This window comes from Triturus cristatus, chromosome 3_2 (assembly GCF_964204655.1).
Source record: "Triturus cristatus chromosome 3_2, aTriCri1.1, whole genome shotgun sequence".
NCBI classification, from domain to species: domain Eukaryota; kingdom Metazoa; phylum Chordata; class Amphibia; order Caudata; family Salamandridae; genus Triturus; species Triturus cristatus.
The window spans coordinates 215,382,203-215,398,163 of NC_140584.1; the positions used below are offsets into that span (position 1 = coordinate 215,382,203).

Below are 15,961 nucleotides of genomic sequence, written 5' to 3' on the forward strand. Positions count from 1 at the left end.
GGCCATTCTGCCTAGATCTGTAGAGCATGCCTTGATGAGGTACTTGACCTTAAACTCGTCTTTAAAGTTTTAAAATTACAAGTAGTAATGAGTTTCTAATTAGAAGTGTTTGATTGTAGAGTACTTCAAATAAGGTAATTAAAGTGAGATGTCTGCTTATATTTTCTAGCAACAGCAAGCGTACACAAAATGGAAATTCATTACACTGAAAATTTGAGGGCACTCTTTAAAATAACAACATTGATCTTTAGATGCATTTTAGTTCATGTCTTCTGTCAGATGAATGACTTGCTAAATAAAGCATTCCTTTCAATAATCTTTATTCGGTTTAGAAAGAAACCATAAAGATACACATATACATTTTACAAATTTAAACATAATAAATAAATAATTATAAGAATTTTTAGATTTTGAATTTAAAATGCAAGGATTCCTCTCTTTGCTTTCCCTGCATGTCATGTCCTGTTTCTTTATGTTAGCATCTGGTTACCCATACTTTATTGCTCCATAGGTTTAGAAAATACATCCATTTGATCTTAAAGAACCCAAAATGAACAAAAAAGTATACATTTGGACATCGCCAGGCAGATATTGAGCACTGATGGTGCAAACTACAGTTCTCCCTGCTGAGTAGGGCAATTCTGCACAAAATGATCACTTCAAAGTACAGTATATACACTCCAGAACACGCCTTCTTGGATTGAACGTTCTTCCCTCAAATAAAAGCCAAAGTGCTTTTAGGATTGGTGGCCCCCCTCCTGTTGTGGTGGCTACTATGCACAAAGTTATATATCATGTAGGTTTTGTTCTTTATATATTAGGAGATACTACCGCACATCCCAGTTGTTCCTGCAAAAAATAGTCCATGTTTATGAATTGAAATGCTACCAGGCTCTGAAGTCCTACAATGCTTTGTCTGTTGGAATAGGCTGGTTATCATAATTTTGTGTGACATTTTATGTATATATGTCTAGATAGTTGTTTTTTTTTAAATGTAGGCAGAATTGGATTTACTTATATGGTATATTTCCATTCCCATAATTTAAAGGCAACACTGGTACAGCCCCAAAGACATTCAGACAGTCGTATTTCTTGAATACAACATTCTAGAGCACCTGATCACATTCAAGATGTCTCATATACATAGTTACTTTACTTGTAATGCCCATCATAATCTATAATGCCTGGCACAGTGTTGGGAGTTGGTGGTAAATTACTTGTATGATTTTTTCTTGAAAGATGTCACAAGATTCTATAAAAATGCAACAAAATTACTATTTCATAGCAAAATGAGGTTTGTCCATATACTGCTTCACTTATTTTACCCATGCATGCACCTCGTATCTACAATTCCTGGGAGACAACAGCAGGAGACTGTCTCTTGACAAGACCTTTTTTATGCAAACTCTCTCCTGAGTATATTCCATAAGATAGTCATGCAAAATGTTGTGTGAAATAGCAAGATGGAAAATGCTAAGAAACTGGTCAGTTTGGCTTATCGCAACATTTTTGGATTTTGAAAATTTCACAAATATCATTCCAATTTCACCTATGCCTATAGATGAGCCTGACTAGGAGGAGACCATTGATTGCCCCAAAGGTCCAGACTTGCCTGGAACTAATGTCATAAATTGCCACAATTGAAAAACTTTGGAAGGGCTCACAATGACCAGTGCCTTACAAAGGGTAATTAGGTGTGCACAATTTGCCACATACTATGACAACGCCCTTATATTGACAGTGTTTCAGTGTACTGGTCTGCCTAGAGGAAGCTCATCCTTTTATGAGCAAGGAATGGCATTAATCCTCAGAAATACATCAGAGTTGTATGTAGTCTGGAAGTGGTGGCTTTCAGTAGAGACATTTCAAGACACTGGGGAAGTGGCTAATACCCACATGCGGAACAATGGCATTTCAACTAAGCCTGGGCAAAGCACCACTCTACGCTCGCGTATTTTGCGAAGTTTGCCCTCCTTGCACTTCGCGAATTGCACGTAGCACAGTGCAAACACGCATAGCGTAGCGAAGTGCTTGCTCGCGGTCCTCAACGTCAAGTGTGCAACCGCAAGCAAGCAAAATCACATCCCAGCGAGACTTTTTCCTCGTTCGCAATCAGCAACATCAAGTTGCCGATCGCGAGCGTGGAAAATAAACCACCCGGCGAGATTCTCAACGCGGGGAGGTCAGGTATCTCATTGCGAGTGGTCGCTTATGCTCGCGACCGCTCGCGATGGGAAACTACCAGTCCGCGTTGAGAAAGCTGACGCTCGAGTAAAAATCTACTCGAGCGGCAGAAAACTACAGCTCGCACTGTGCAAGATGCCGTTTTCAATGATGGCACAGTGCCGGATGCTTGTCCGCACTGTGCAATCATTGAAAACGGCATCTTGCACAGTGCAAACAGGGTACTATGCAGTTCGCGAAGTGCTATGCGTAGCACTTGGCAAAGTGCACTTTGCGTAGCTACGCGTAGCGCTACTTCGCAAACTATGCCCAGGGTCAACATGAATTGGTGTTTGTGGATGATGACTTCATTCTACACTGCCAGAGTTTGCCCTGGATAAATTCATAACATGTGAGGTCAATAGATCTCACACTAAGGAGGGGAACCTTGAAAAGACACAAAAGGCCTCACTACATTGAACCAGATACCCACAATTGCTTCCTAAGGATCACTGACACACAATATGATATGTGCCTGATGATGTTATTGCATAATTCTCCTGTGATGAAATTTCAGTAAGGCCAGACAGATGTTGACTTTTATGTTTATGGGCACTTTCTTGTGAAATGTATTGACAAAACAAAAACAATATAGATTTACTGACAGTTACATTAATGGAGGTGTGCTAACCTGCAAATTCTAACCTGAGCTAAACATCCTCATTCCTAATGAATGCTAGGAGCTGAAGAGTTTGCTCTGGCACCCATGTGAGGGCTGTGGAACCAAACATAAGCCTATATGTACTCTGTTATCACAAGATCATCAGGGCAGCAGGTGGGAGGGCTGCATGGCATTGATAGTGGCCATGCCATGTAGGCACTGTAAGTGAGGGATCTGGGTATAAAGCATTTCCAAAGGTGATGTCCTCAGTCTGAGCCAGACATGGCCTGCAGCCATTCTTTCAGGTAATACATATAAGGGTACTGGCATTCTGCACGGCTGTAGGCCATTGCCTATGCTCAGAACCATTCTAACAAGTATTACTGGTACTGCCAACAGGGGAACTGCACATAAGGTCATGGCCCTAGTCTCCGATCAGACTATGTAGCGAATGGCAATAGACAGTGCCTGGTTGGTAGAGTGGTAAGAAGTGCTAAGATGGCGATTACTAAACACACAGAACTTCTCAATGCATGTTCCTATGTGCTTGTCCACAGTGGCATGTCCATAGTTTATGTGCTGCATGTAAATGCTGTTCTATAAGCCAAAATCTGTTTAAACTGCATAGAGGGCACATTCAATGTAGATAATTAGGAAATTAATATGTTCACAGAAATAATTTCCCCAAAGTGACATTGTAGGGTCACAGAAACAAACATCCAATAAAACATAGAAGCCTCTGAAATTCATCAATTACATTTAGCCATACTAAAATAATGAAACCTACCTATTCAATCAGAACACTTACAACGTTTTTTTCATTGTCTCAAACATAAATAGCACAAATGATATGTCAAATGATATTTATACTTAGATCACATATGATGTCCTGAGTCACAACGATGAAGCAGACCATGCCCTGGTGCCCAACACCCTGAATATTTGCATAGCACATGTGAATGAGTGTCAAAACCTCTGCATATAACATGTGGGGCATACTAAATGTCTGCAGATGATAAGAACAGATCATGAGCAAAAGCCATGCTTACATGAACTAATCACATTTATGGGAAACATTAGAAACTCTATTTCCACTATTCTAAATATTATTTCAGCAACTGGTCACTGCACATCCGTGAGAATGTCCTCAGAAAATAATTTGATATGTGAACTTATCCATTGCCAATAGAAGGGCATACTTTGTTTCTGACAGGGGTTTTGGATCAAATCTGTGTCGCTGTACAATCTGAGTCAACATTCTGAAGAGCTGTTTTTTTGTGGTCATCTTGGGTCATTGTGGGTAGCACAAGGATCTTTTTAAGGACCCATTTTAAAGGCAACTTGTCTTACTTGACAGTTGCACCCTCCATGCTTCCTATGAAATTATTTTTCTTGTCTGGATTTCTGAGACCTCTATCACAAGCATCACTTTTCTGATTGTATCTTGTTGACTGACATTTCTTGTTGTATAAACATGTCACTCCTGATCCCCACTCCTATGGAAGATCTTAGTTATTCTGAATTTACTGTTTGATATTCCAAAAATAAAGTGAGTTTTGATCATCAGTAGAAGTGCACAAAGAAGGGCAAGGGAATGGGGATCCTGAGAGCAATAGGGTGGGGTCAGTATTTGTGAAGGAGTGCTCTGAGACATGGTTAAAAATAATTTACAAATCTGTAATTTCAAGTAAGTGCATATAAAATGTTTGATCCCAATACAAACATAACTGATAGTGAATCATATTTTGATTTGGTTTATTTAGCATAGTTTTTGACATTTAAACTCATTTAAAAAATTTGAGACACTTTCAATTTTAGTCACAGTTTATAGAATGTCCACGCTATCATTGTATTGCTGGGTGGCGACTACATTTCTAGAATGGCAATCTCCAACAAACATGTTACACACACACACATCTCTGCAGTAAGTCCATGAACCCATGCTCTATCTCACCATAATTGGAACCCATGACTAATATTTTAAACACACACATATGCCACTGAGCTTTCTTATTTAGATGAGAGTCTGCAGACATCAGGACACATGAAAACCTCTGCATGCACCCACTGAATTTTCTGTATGTGGTTTAGAACCTGACACCTGCAACCAATTAGAGGCAGATGGTGGTAAAGAAACATGTGGCTGAGGGACAGAAGAGTATGCTGGACAACAGGCCAGTCTTGGGAGTTGTATCTATTTCAGGTATAGGGTCTGATTTAGAGTTAAGTGAAAAACAAAGGTTTAAGGTATATTCCAGTTAGGTGAAACTGTCAGTTAAACCATACCATTTTATATGAGCAAAACCTCTGAAATTCACCAGCTATAGTTATCTCAAGTAACTATAACTCCTGTTATAAAGTAACTAAACCTTGTGGCTCCACCATGCACAGCTGCAATTATGTCATAGAATATGTCATAAGTGATGTAATATGTGAGGTTATGAGCACAAAAAAAATCAGCAGTTTTGGAGAACTGCCGTTTTTTTCCACAAGGAGGGTCCCTCTGGAATTCCCCCACCATGCCTCGGGGCATCAGGAAATCTCTACCCTGCCTCTATCTCTTTTTTTAAAACTTTAATCTAAGACAGGAGCCTAAGTCCCTGACTCTTAAAATGGCTGCCACCACATCTTTCTTGGTGTGTTGGCAGCTGACTAGGTCTCATCTTGAGATCCTCTAAGGTAATTCTGCTCCGTGGTTTTGGGTGTAGCTGTTTCTAATTTTCCACTTGAAAACGAATTGGGAAAATGTGCTTTTGGATTTTCTCATTCCCTGCTTGACTGATTACCCGTAACGTTTCAGTTATGAGCAGAGATAGAGGATATAAGCAAACCAAAACATGCTTCTCCTATGGAAATGTGGTCTGAACTGTAACTTCACAGTTGTGACTGGATAGATTCACCCAGAACAGTATGGAGTGAAATCTTGCTTTGATTTTGAATATCTTTCTTTACATTAAGTTAGGCATGTTTTTTAATTGTATCCCCACAAGCACATTATCACTTTATACTGACACTGGGGAAAGGATGAACTAAAATTCCCATGAGTCAAATGGGGTAAAAGAAGTAGTGACATCCATGAAAGACAGTAATAAACATGTGCAGAAATACAAATAGTCACGTGGCAAGGTCATTAGTTGCACAAACCGTTTACACCCTATTGTAAGCTCAAGTTATGATCTGGTGTGCCAAGGAGAGGAAATGACCATTATGATATAATGGGGTGACCAACAATAGTCCACAGACTGGGTAATGTTTGGTATAGAAAACAATGGTCCTAGACCGTTCAAGATTACACTTTAGTTGTGGGGAACATTCATTAAATAGAAATATATCAGGTACATATAGAATTCACATTGTATCATTAATGTACCACCAAATCCTTCACAAATCAAACATGTGTATCCTTAAATGACACCAAATCCCCAAATATAGCTCCAATGGTGACTGTTTTATTTGTCAATTATTTTTGTCACAGATCACCTAATTTAATATTCTAATAGGAAAATGGTTGCTCCAAAGGGAGTGTGAAAAAGGGGAAAGTGCTCGTGAAGTAGAACAGATATAGAGGAAAGGAATCCAAAGGGTAAACTAAAACAATCAGTTTTGCTTTCTGATATCCTGGGTAAACTGGTCGTGGTTCACAATGGCACCAGTTTTATACAATAGGCCTGTCTCTATCATTTTCTGATGGTGCACAGAGATTATTCATCTGTGAAAAGGGGGCAGGGCAAGGATGATGTCAGGTACAGGCCCACTGGGGGAGAGTTTCGACCCTGGCGCAGGTCGGTGGGGGTTGGGGCAGCTCCCAGCGCAGCCGGCCAGCAGGAGTCGTCCCAGGCGGATGGGGTGGAGCCGAGGATGAGGACCTCCGTCTTGTCTTAGTTCAGTTTCAGGTGACTTTTCTTCATCCATTCGGCGATGGCCTTCATTCCTTTGTGGAGGTTGATTTTGTTGGTGGAGAGGTCCTTGGTGAGAGAGAGGATCACCTGGGTGTCATCGGCGTATGAGATGATGTTGAGGTCGTGCGAACGGGCGATGTTGGCGAGCGGTGTCATGTAGACATTAAAAAGGGTCGGGCTGAGGGATGATCCTTGGGGTACGCCGCAGGTGATCTTGGTAGCTTCGGAACGGAAAGGGGGAGGTGGACTCTCTGGTTTCTGCCGGTGAGGAAAAAGGTCATCCAGTCCAGGGTTTTGTCGCGGATCCCTGAGCCGTGGAGGAGTGTGCATAGGGTGCGGTGGCAGACGGTGTCGAAGGCAGCCGAGAGGTCCAGGAGGATGAGGTCCGCGTTTTTGCCGTTTTCCAGCAGGGCCCTGATGTCGTTGTGGAGGTGATGAGGGCAGTTTCGGTGCTGTGGTTGCTGCGGAATCTTGATTGAGAGGAGACAAGTATGTTGTTCTCGAGGAAGCGGGTCAGTTGCCTTTGACAGTCTTCTCGATGACTTTCGCCGGGAACGGGAGCAGGGAGATGGGCCGGAAGTTCTTGAGGTCCTTTGGATCCGCCTTGGGTTTCTTGAGTAGGACATTGATCTCGGCGTGTTTCCAGCTCTCCGGCAAAGTGGCGGTCTCAAAGGAGCTGTTGATGATCTTCTGGAGTTGGTGTGCGATGATGGACCTCGCTTTGTTAAAGATGTGGTGAGGGCAGGGCTAGGATGGTGAGCCGGAGTGGATGGTGTTCATGGTTTTGATGGTGTCGTCGTCATTGACGTGGTTCCAGGAGAGCAGAAGGCCGGTGTGGTTGGGCGGTGATGCGTCTGTAGTGTCGGCGGGTGTAGGGTGGGTCTGGGTGTTGAAGCTGTTGTGGATGTCCGCGATTTTGCGGTGGAAGAAGGTGGCTAGGGAGTTGTTGGAACTGGAGCTGGAGCTGGGGTTGGCAAGTTCTTTTACGATGTTGAAGAGCTCTTTGCTGTTGTGCGCATTGTTGATGCGTTCCTTGAAGGAGGTCCTCTTGGGGGTTCGAATGAGTTGGTGGTGCTTGCGACTGGCGTTCTTGAGGGCTGCGTGGTTATCTGGTGTCTGTTCGTGGCGCCACTTCTTTTCAAGTCTTCGGCAAGTCTGCTTGGATGCCTGTAGGTCGGTGGTGAACCAGATGGCTCTCCTGTTGGTGTGTCTGTTTGAGGGTTTCCTGATCGGGGCGAGAGTGTTGGCGCAGTCGTCAATCCATTGCCTGAAGTTGCGGACAGCTGTTTTGGTGTCGGTGGGGTCGGTTGGTGGGTCTCGGGCAAGGGTGTTGATAAGTTGGTCTTCGGTGACCTTGTTCCAGCTGCGGTGGGGGATTCGTTGCGGGTGGTTGTGCATGGTGTGTTTCTTGAAAACGAAGTGGATACAGCGGTGGTCGGTCCAGTGGAGTTTGATAGTGTGGCTGAAGGTGACATGGTTGCTGGAGGAGAAGATGGGGTCGAGCGCGTGTCCGGCGGAGTGGGTGGGTGTCGTGACAAGCTGTTTGAGTCTGAGGTTGGCGAGGTTGTCGAGCAGGGTGGTGGAGTTGCTGTCATTGGTGTTCTTGAGGTGGAAGTTCAGGTCTCTGAGGAGGATGTAGTCTGTGGAGGCAAGGGTGTGCGTGCTGACGTCGTAGGTGCTGGAGTCGCTGAACTGTGGTCGGGGTCCTGGGGGTCTCTAGAAGAGGGTTCCTCTGAGGGTGGTGTTGGGGTTGATGTGGATCTGGAAGTGCAGGTGTTCAGCAGTGCTGAGGGTGTCTTTGGTGCTGGTTGAAATTCTGAGGGTGTTCCTGTGGACGATGGTGATTACACCACCTGGTTTGTTGGTGCGGTCCCTGCGGGTGATCTTGTACGGCTATGGTAATGTCGGGTGCCGAGGAGGGGTTCATCCAGGTCTCCTTCAGGAAAGCGACGTCCGGGAAGGATGAGTCGAGTAGGTCCCAGAGTTCGATGACATGCTTGTAGACGGAGTGGGTGTTGAGAAGTATGCATCTGAGATGATTGCGACCTGCCCTGGTGGGAGGGGCAGGACGTGCCGATGTTCGGTGGCTGGTGAAACTGCAGTTCCGGCAGAAGAAGGGTCCGTGTGTGAGCTTCGGGGTGGCCTGGAAACAGGTGGATGATCGTCCGGTGTTGAGTTCGTGGAGGATGTTGGTGTCGTAGCGGCGTCAGGTGTCATGGCTCTCACGGGGGCCAGGGGGTCTGGCGTTGGGCATGGTCCAGGCACGAACGGGCGCAGACAGGCTTGCCTTAGGCGTGCCCGCTGCACGCAGCTGCCATTAAGAATGAGCGAGCGAGGGGGGGCGGGGCCGCAGGGGATGCAGCGGCGGGAAAGGGGAAGAAATAAGAGATAAAGGAGCTAATAAGAGAAATACAATGAATAGTAACTAAATACAATGAGTGTGGAAAGAAAATACAGTGATAGTGAACAAAGTGAAAGAAAACGGCTGACAGGCAGATGGGGAGAAAAACAAAAGCAGAGGACTGGCGCAAACTCGCTGCAGCAGTGAGGGCGGGAAACACGGGCACAAACCGGTGGAGCTGTGCAGTGTGGGGAGCGACCTGCCTGGTAACAGCGTCAAGGTATCACAAGACAGCATGGGCCTATACTCGGAAAGGGAACCACAGAGCATATCCGCTGGGTCATTATGCTTTTTGATGCCTCAACTGTGCCCGGGAACTCTATGGCCTTGATATTATTAGATGCAGAGAAGGTGTTTGATAAGGTTTCCTGGAAGTACTTGTGGAAAGTCATGGTCCAGTATGAAATAGGACCCGAAATCACAAAGGCAGTAAGAACAGAGTACCAAAGACCAGACTGCAATTAATGTGGGCAGTCAGGGGAAATCCAAATTCAAAGAGGCAACAAGCAGGGGTCTCCCTGTTCCCTTTTAGTCTTTGCGCTTTATATTAAACCCCTGATTTGGAACCTTGACCTGAACCCCCTGCTAGTACTCATCCAATTTAATGTCTGGGACAAAAGTGCTTGCTAATGTGCATGATGTGGCAATAGTTACTCCTAGCTAAGTCTGAGCAGTGAACTCCGCTCCTCTCACGGAGTTTGCGAAGTTTTCTGCACTCCGCGTGATGTGGAGTTCCTGAAAACACGTTCGGGTTTGTCAATGTCAAGTCGGCGAGCGAGGAAAATCCAGCTCCTGACAAGATTTTTCCTCGTTTGCGATTGTCAACATGCAGTTGGCAAGCGCGAGCATGGAAAATCAACCTCCCAGCGAGATTTCGCAATGCAGCAGTCAGATTTCTCATTGCGAGAGGTCGCGTATGCTCGCGACCGCTCGCGTTGAGAAACTGTCCATTCATGTTGAGAAAGCTGTGGCTTGAGTAAAAATCTACTCAAGCGGCAGAAAGAAAGCAACGCCCACTTGCTCTGTGCATGGTGCCATTCGCAATGATTGCTCAGTGCGGACAAGCACCTGGCACTGAAAATCACCGTGAATGGCATTTATCTAACACACTCCGCTGCTTGTGGAGTTCCGCGTAGCACAGTGGAAGTTTTTTTGCACTCCTAGCCACGCAATGGCTTTAATGGAAATTGAAAGGGTGGCTCAGATGTTTGAGCCATTTTCAGGCTGTTTGCACGATCAAAGCAAAACCCAAGCAGTATGCAACAGTCATCCACAGTCTACGGCTGATAAGGCAGTTGAGAGAGCTGTGTACTTAGGAGTTACAATGACGTCCAAGTTGAATCAACTGGTTGATATCAATCTAGCCCCTGTTATCAGAAAAGCAAAAGACACACAATTGATGGGCAGAATGCAGAACAAATCAAAACATTCACCCCCAATCTGGGTTAAATCGATCATTCTTTTGCTCACCATGCCACCACAGCTTAGACCTGGCCATATGCAAATCAGTCTTGACCCTGTGCCTCATGGGAACAGTCCAGCCCAAACTGCCAAGCCAGGTCCTCCCTGGACCTGAAACAAGCATCCTAGGACCGGTTTCGGGGTTTCACCCCTCATCAGCCAGGATAGCTTGATTCCAGTGGCACAGTGAGCCCAGGACCCACGACTGGGCATAGCCGGCGCACTTAGGGCGAGAAAGCAAAAGACACACAAATGATGGTCGGAATTCAGAACAAATCAAAACATTCACCCCCAGTCAAGAGATCCGGGTTAAATCCATCATTATTTTGCTCACCATGCCACCCCAGTTTAGACCTGGCCATATGCAATTCAGTCTTGACTCTGTGCCTCATTGGAACAGTCCAGCCCGAACTGCCAAGCCAGGTCCTCGCTGGACCGGAAACAAACATCCTTGGACAGGTTTCGGGGTTTCACCCCTCATCAGCCAGTTTAGTTTGAGTCCAGTGGCACAGTGAGCCCAGGATCGGGATGGCAGATAGAGACTTGCACAGCATGGACAATTCACTTTTTTGTTTAGTCGGACATAGCAGTGTGATAAAGATGATTTTCCTATCAAAGTGCTGTATCTGTTCAGGGCCATCCCTCTGGAATGTAACAACAACTGGTTCAAAGCCATAAATAACTTGATTATACGCTTCATCTGGGCATATTCGAAAATGACAAGGGCGCTTAAATATCTAACTATCCCTAGAAATAAAGGTGTTTGGACCATACCAGATCTGAAACTCTATTTCTGGGCAGCGGCTCTTCAGTATATGTGTTCACTCGTCAGTGACCCGGTGGTAGATGGATGGGTGGGCAGAATTCCTCCTATCTTTGAGCTGTTGCTCGGGAAAGATTGTAGGGGATATTTCTTGGGACAAGTTGAGTACAGCTACTTTAAAAATGTTCGGTTTAAGACCTTACAGGTAGGTTTGAAGATTTGGAATTCACTTCACAAAAAGCTGGGATTAGGGCATTTCGATAATTATACCCCATTACAAAGAAATCTGTCACTTTCAGATGTTTTTTCAGAGTTCAATCGTGATGGGCTGGGAGGGATGTGGAATTAAGAGATTAGGTGATTACTTTAGACATGTTGGTATAGCCTCATTTGAAGAACTATGCGATAAGTTTGAGATCTCCCAGAGAGACTTTTTATATATTTACAGATTAAAGATTTTTTAACTTGTAAAGTGGAGAGGGCCTGGGATTTTCGAAAATAGAGCTGTTGGATTGAATGTTCGGGAGGAAGCACTGTAACATCAGCCAACCGTATAAAGATCTGAATGCCCTGTCCCCGGATGACCTGGAAAGACAATCTGAAAAATGCAGAATACTTTGAGGACCATAGATTGCTCTTTCCTGGAATCACTCAAACCAGGTCATACTATACTGCCTTTGACCAATCTACAAGCCAAACACAATAAAACTATCTATAATTTGGGATTCAGTTTTTTATACAATCATTGTGATCGAGCAAACATACATTTGTTTGTGATATCTCCACATCTATCACCATCAGGTTGATACCCATTGAAAACTACAGGACTAGCTGATGTCTTTCTGCAGTCTCAATGGAATGTTCGCTGTGCGCACCAAGACTATTGTATGCTCATGTATTTGGTAGGCAGAGTAGGTGGCCTTCCGCCATATGCTATGCCACTCAAAGCAGATCATCTAACAGGAAGCAAGAAATGTTTACGCCCTATGAGCCTCATTTATGAGTCCCCTTGTGCTGCTGGAATGTCACTTTTTGTGACGTTCTGAGGCGCAGGACCCTGTTCCATATTTACGAGGTAGCACCAAGCCACCTTTTTTTTACATAATGCTGCTTTGTAAATATCATTCCCTTTAATGCAGTTCTCCTTCCTGCACAAAAATAATCATCCCTGCAATGCAGGCACCCTTGCATCATGGTGCAAAGGTGCCTGCGTTGGCGCACAGCAGCCCATTGTGCGACGGCGCAGGTGAAAAGGAAAGGAATGCGCGGTATCTGACAGATATGGTGCATTCCTCCCCTTTTTTTGCCGTAGCGCAACGTAGCACAAAGGCCTGTGGCACTGCCCTACGGCTAAACCTCATAAATGAGGCCCTATGGCTATTGAGAGCTCTGACTCCATTCAGCCAGTGCCCCTTCACTGCGTACAGTTTGGTCGTGGGAGAGGGACTTTTTTATGTCATCTGTGATGTCATCCGTGATTGCAAGAACACTGCAGTGGGATGTTTATTTGCACGGACAAACACTCACAGGGCATTCAATCATCTTTTTTATTTATTTCTCTCTCTCTTCCTTTCCCTCTCCCTTCCCTCTCGATCTCTCTGCCTTCCTTAACTCATAAACTATGTGAAAATCAATGCGGATCATTTCCCTCTTCACTTATTCTTGTTTCATCCTCTGCATGCAGAGATGTTTGCCAGGAAGAATGTATTTCAGTATGTGAGACTGAATATACTTAGGAAGATACGTTTGTCTTTTTTACACTGAAATGGCGAAGGAAAGCAATCTGGGGTGTAAATCTGTTAAACTGCACTACCTTCTACAAAGGTTCATTGGTGATCCCTGATAAATGATTTGTAAATGTTGAACAGCACACATTAGGCTTTAAATAACGAAGAATAAAACGTGAGCATTGTCTATATAAGCGGCATGTATTTCAAGAGGTGTGCTATTCACATGACAGTATGGATTATAGGGACGAATTACAACTTCATAATGACAACAGAGACTCTATCACAGCTTCATGATGCCTTGTACAAGTGTCAGGCATTAATCTCGCATTTCTTCTGTGATGGGATCAATTAGATTTATTGAGAGAATATATTTTTTAAAGGGCCATCGCATGTTTTTTTTTTTTTAGTTCAACAGAAATGCTGTTTGATTTGAAAAAAAGTGACAGACTACCGAACAGACATACCTACCTTAGGTTTGATGTAGGCCGAAGAACAGTCTCGGAGAGACGTCTTGCTGTTAACTGCCTGAAAGACCACAAGGTAGTTGTGTTAATATTCAGGGGGCTGTGGTAACTCTGTTTGCACTATCTGTCTCCACCAGTCAGCCTCAGACAAACGAAAACTATATTTATATAAGGTATTGATCTGTTAAACAAACAAGAAACCTACTGGCCCCCCAGCAGGTAGTGTCATGTGGCAGAACAATATTGAATGAGGTTCCTTTCCCTTTTCTGTATTTAAGGCTCAAGCTTAGCTGCACATTACTCAATAAAAGCATTCCTCTGGTCATCACCCGCATAAGAAGACTCACAACATTTTATTTTGACACTTTTCCAACAGATCACAGTTTAGAGAGTAATGCTCAAATTAATCTCAGCCACTGGCAATCGCTCAGGCCGCATTCCAGTCCATCATTATGCCATTCTAGACTAAGGCCGCCTTATGCAAATCAATACCAACCCTGCTCCTCATGAGCACTGTCTGCTCTGAACTGCAAGGCAGGGCCACCTCCAGAAGGGACCACAAGCAACCATAGACTGGTGTCACTCCCATTGGGGCTCATTAGTAGCATGTTGCTTTAATTTCTGTGGCACAGTGAGCACGGAACCCACGTCTGGGCATGTGGTCAGAGGTCATGTGATCCGGCAACCCACTCTCTTTGGATCAAAGTTTAGAAGCATCTCTGTAAGCCCTACATTGAAAGAGTGACTAGAATGCACGTAGGCAATCAAGTACTGCACCTGTTATTGAGCTTTCAGTACACATAAGCATGTTCTGTGTATCCCAGCCCTGTAAACTGTACTTAGCAAGTAAGTCCATGGCTAACTGGTAGACAGAAGTGTGGAACAATTTTCTAACTGCTGGTCCTATATTCATGTTTACCACTAGGATTTGCCCTTTTACTTTAGACCTTAGAAAAGCTTCTAGTTGCCATGAGTTTTGCACCATCAGAACACTAATCATGGAACTTTCAATTTGACCTGGTGGGTGCTGGCCATTCTAGTGTGTGGCAATTGACCCTGGTTGCGCCACCTTGGAAGATCATCAACTTTATCGTGTTTTTGGGCTTTAAGGTTTGGGATTACCCTAGAATTTCACCCATGAGATGCAACGTTCTTACCAAATACCATTCCCTAGCCCAGTTTATCATTTTTACTGATCATCTACTGATAACTTCCACATTACTTTCAGCAAAGCTTGTAACTCTGGTTAACCGGACACCTTTGACATAGAGACCTTGGGAGTGATATAGAGTTTGGTTGATGGGTATTCCGTCACAAACAGCATGGATATCCTGTCCACCTAACTACAAGTGCATTAGGTTATAATGAACTTGTAAAAAGGTGGACGAGATATAGGTTACATTTTGCAAAAGGGGAAACCTTTTTCCGAGTTCTAAATCAGACCCTTAATTCTTTGCTTTCATGTTCCAAGCAGTTGCTCCACCATTTCAGTTGCATGGGATCTAGTTTACATTTACCTGGTGCTTTTTGAGCTTTAAGCTCAATCGGTTCAGCACTGGCTCACGGCCAAAAATCAACTCTTGAACTCAAAACGACAGGAAACATTGCATAAATGACAGATTTATCAATAGCAACATAATTACACTAATGCAACTCTTGTACTGAGCAGACACTAGTGCATCTGCAGTAGTCTGCACTACTGCTGAGGGCAACTTTTAAACAGATAAAGAGAGTGCAAACAGAGTAAAAGTTGACATTTCAGATTTTTCCTGCCCTAAAATATGCTTTTCCTAAGTTCTCAAAACCTTTCTTGTGCCATTACTTGTTTGATTAGCTGTTAGGACCTAGGGTATTTTACATTGTTTATAATTCTATGTAGCCTACTTAGGTATGTAAAAATAAACATATATTCTGATTAAAAATCAAAGATGTCTCTCTGCATTGAATTTGTAGTATGTGATTATCGTGACCTACTATTCCAAAGCTGTATTACCCATTCCAGTACACCTTGAAAGCACATTTAGGTTACTTTTGCAAAATGAGGAGTACAAAGTTAGCGCGTGAGTATCGCATGGAAATCAAATAGTATTTAATGCCCTGCAAAATAAGTGGAAACCAGCACCGGTACTGCCCAGTAACAAGAAGTACCCCGGAACTAAACAAAGCTTCTCACTCAAATTGTCTCGCATAGGATTCCCACTAATAGAGACACTGCCTTGGTGAGTTTAGGCCTCAATTTATCAGTTTGAACATCTGATCGGAACCAGAAAGGTTGAATCATATTAGGTACATTGGCCCATTTCCAATTATTTTGCCACGAGTCCTTGAATTAATTTACAACAATCTGAAACAGATTAAAAGTAACATGTCAATATACTATCAGCCTTGTAAAATCAGTATGATAGATTTAAGAAATTAG

At 43.8% G+C, this 15,961-nt stretch overlaps 1 protein-coding gene across 1 annotated transcript in view; it reads left to right on the top strand.

Moving 5' to 3' along the window:
- The window catches only part of THSD7B (thrombospondin type 1 domain containing 7B), a 2,208,177-nt gene that overhangs the window by 1,220,147 nt on the left and 972,069 nt on the right, over positions 1-15,961 (top strand). The gene's annotated exons all lie outside the window — the stretch shown is intronic.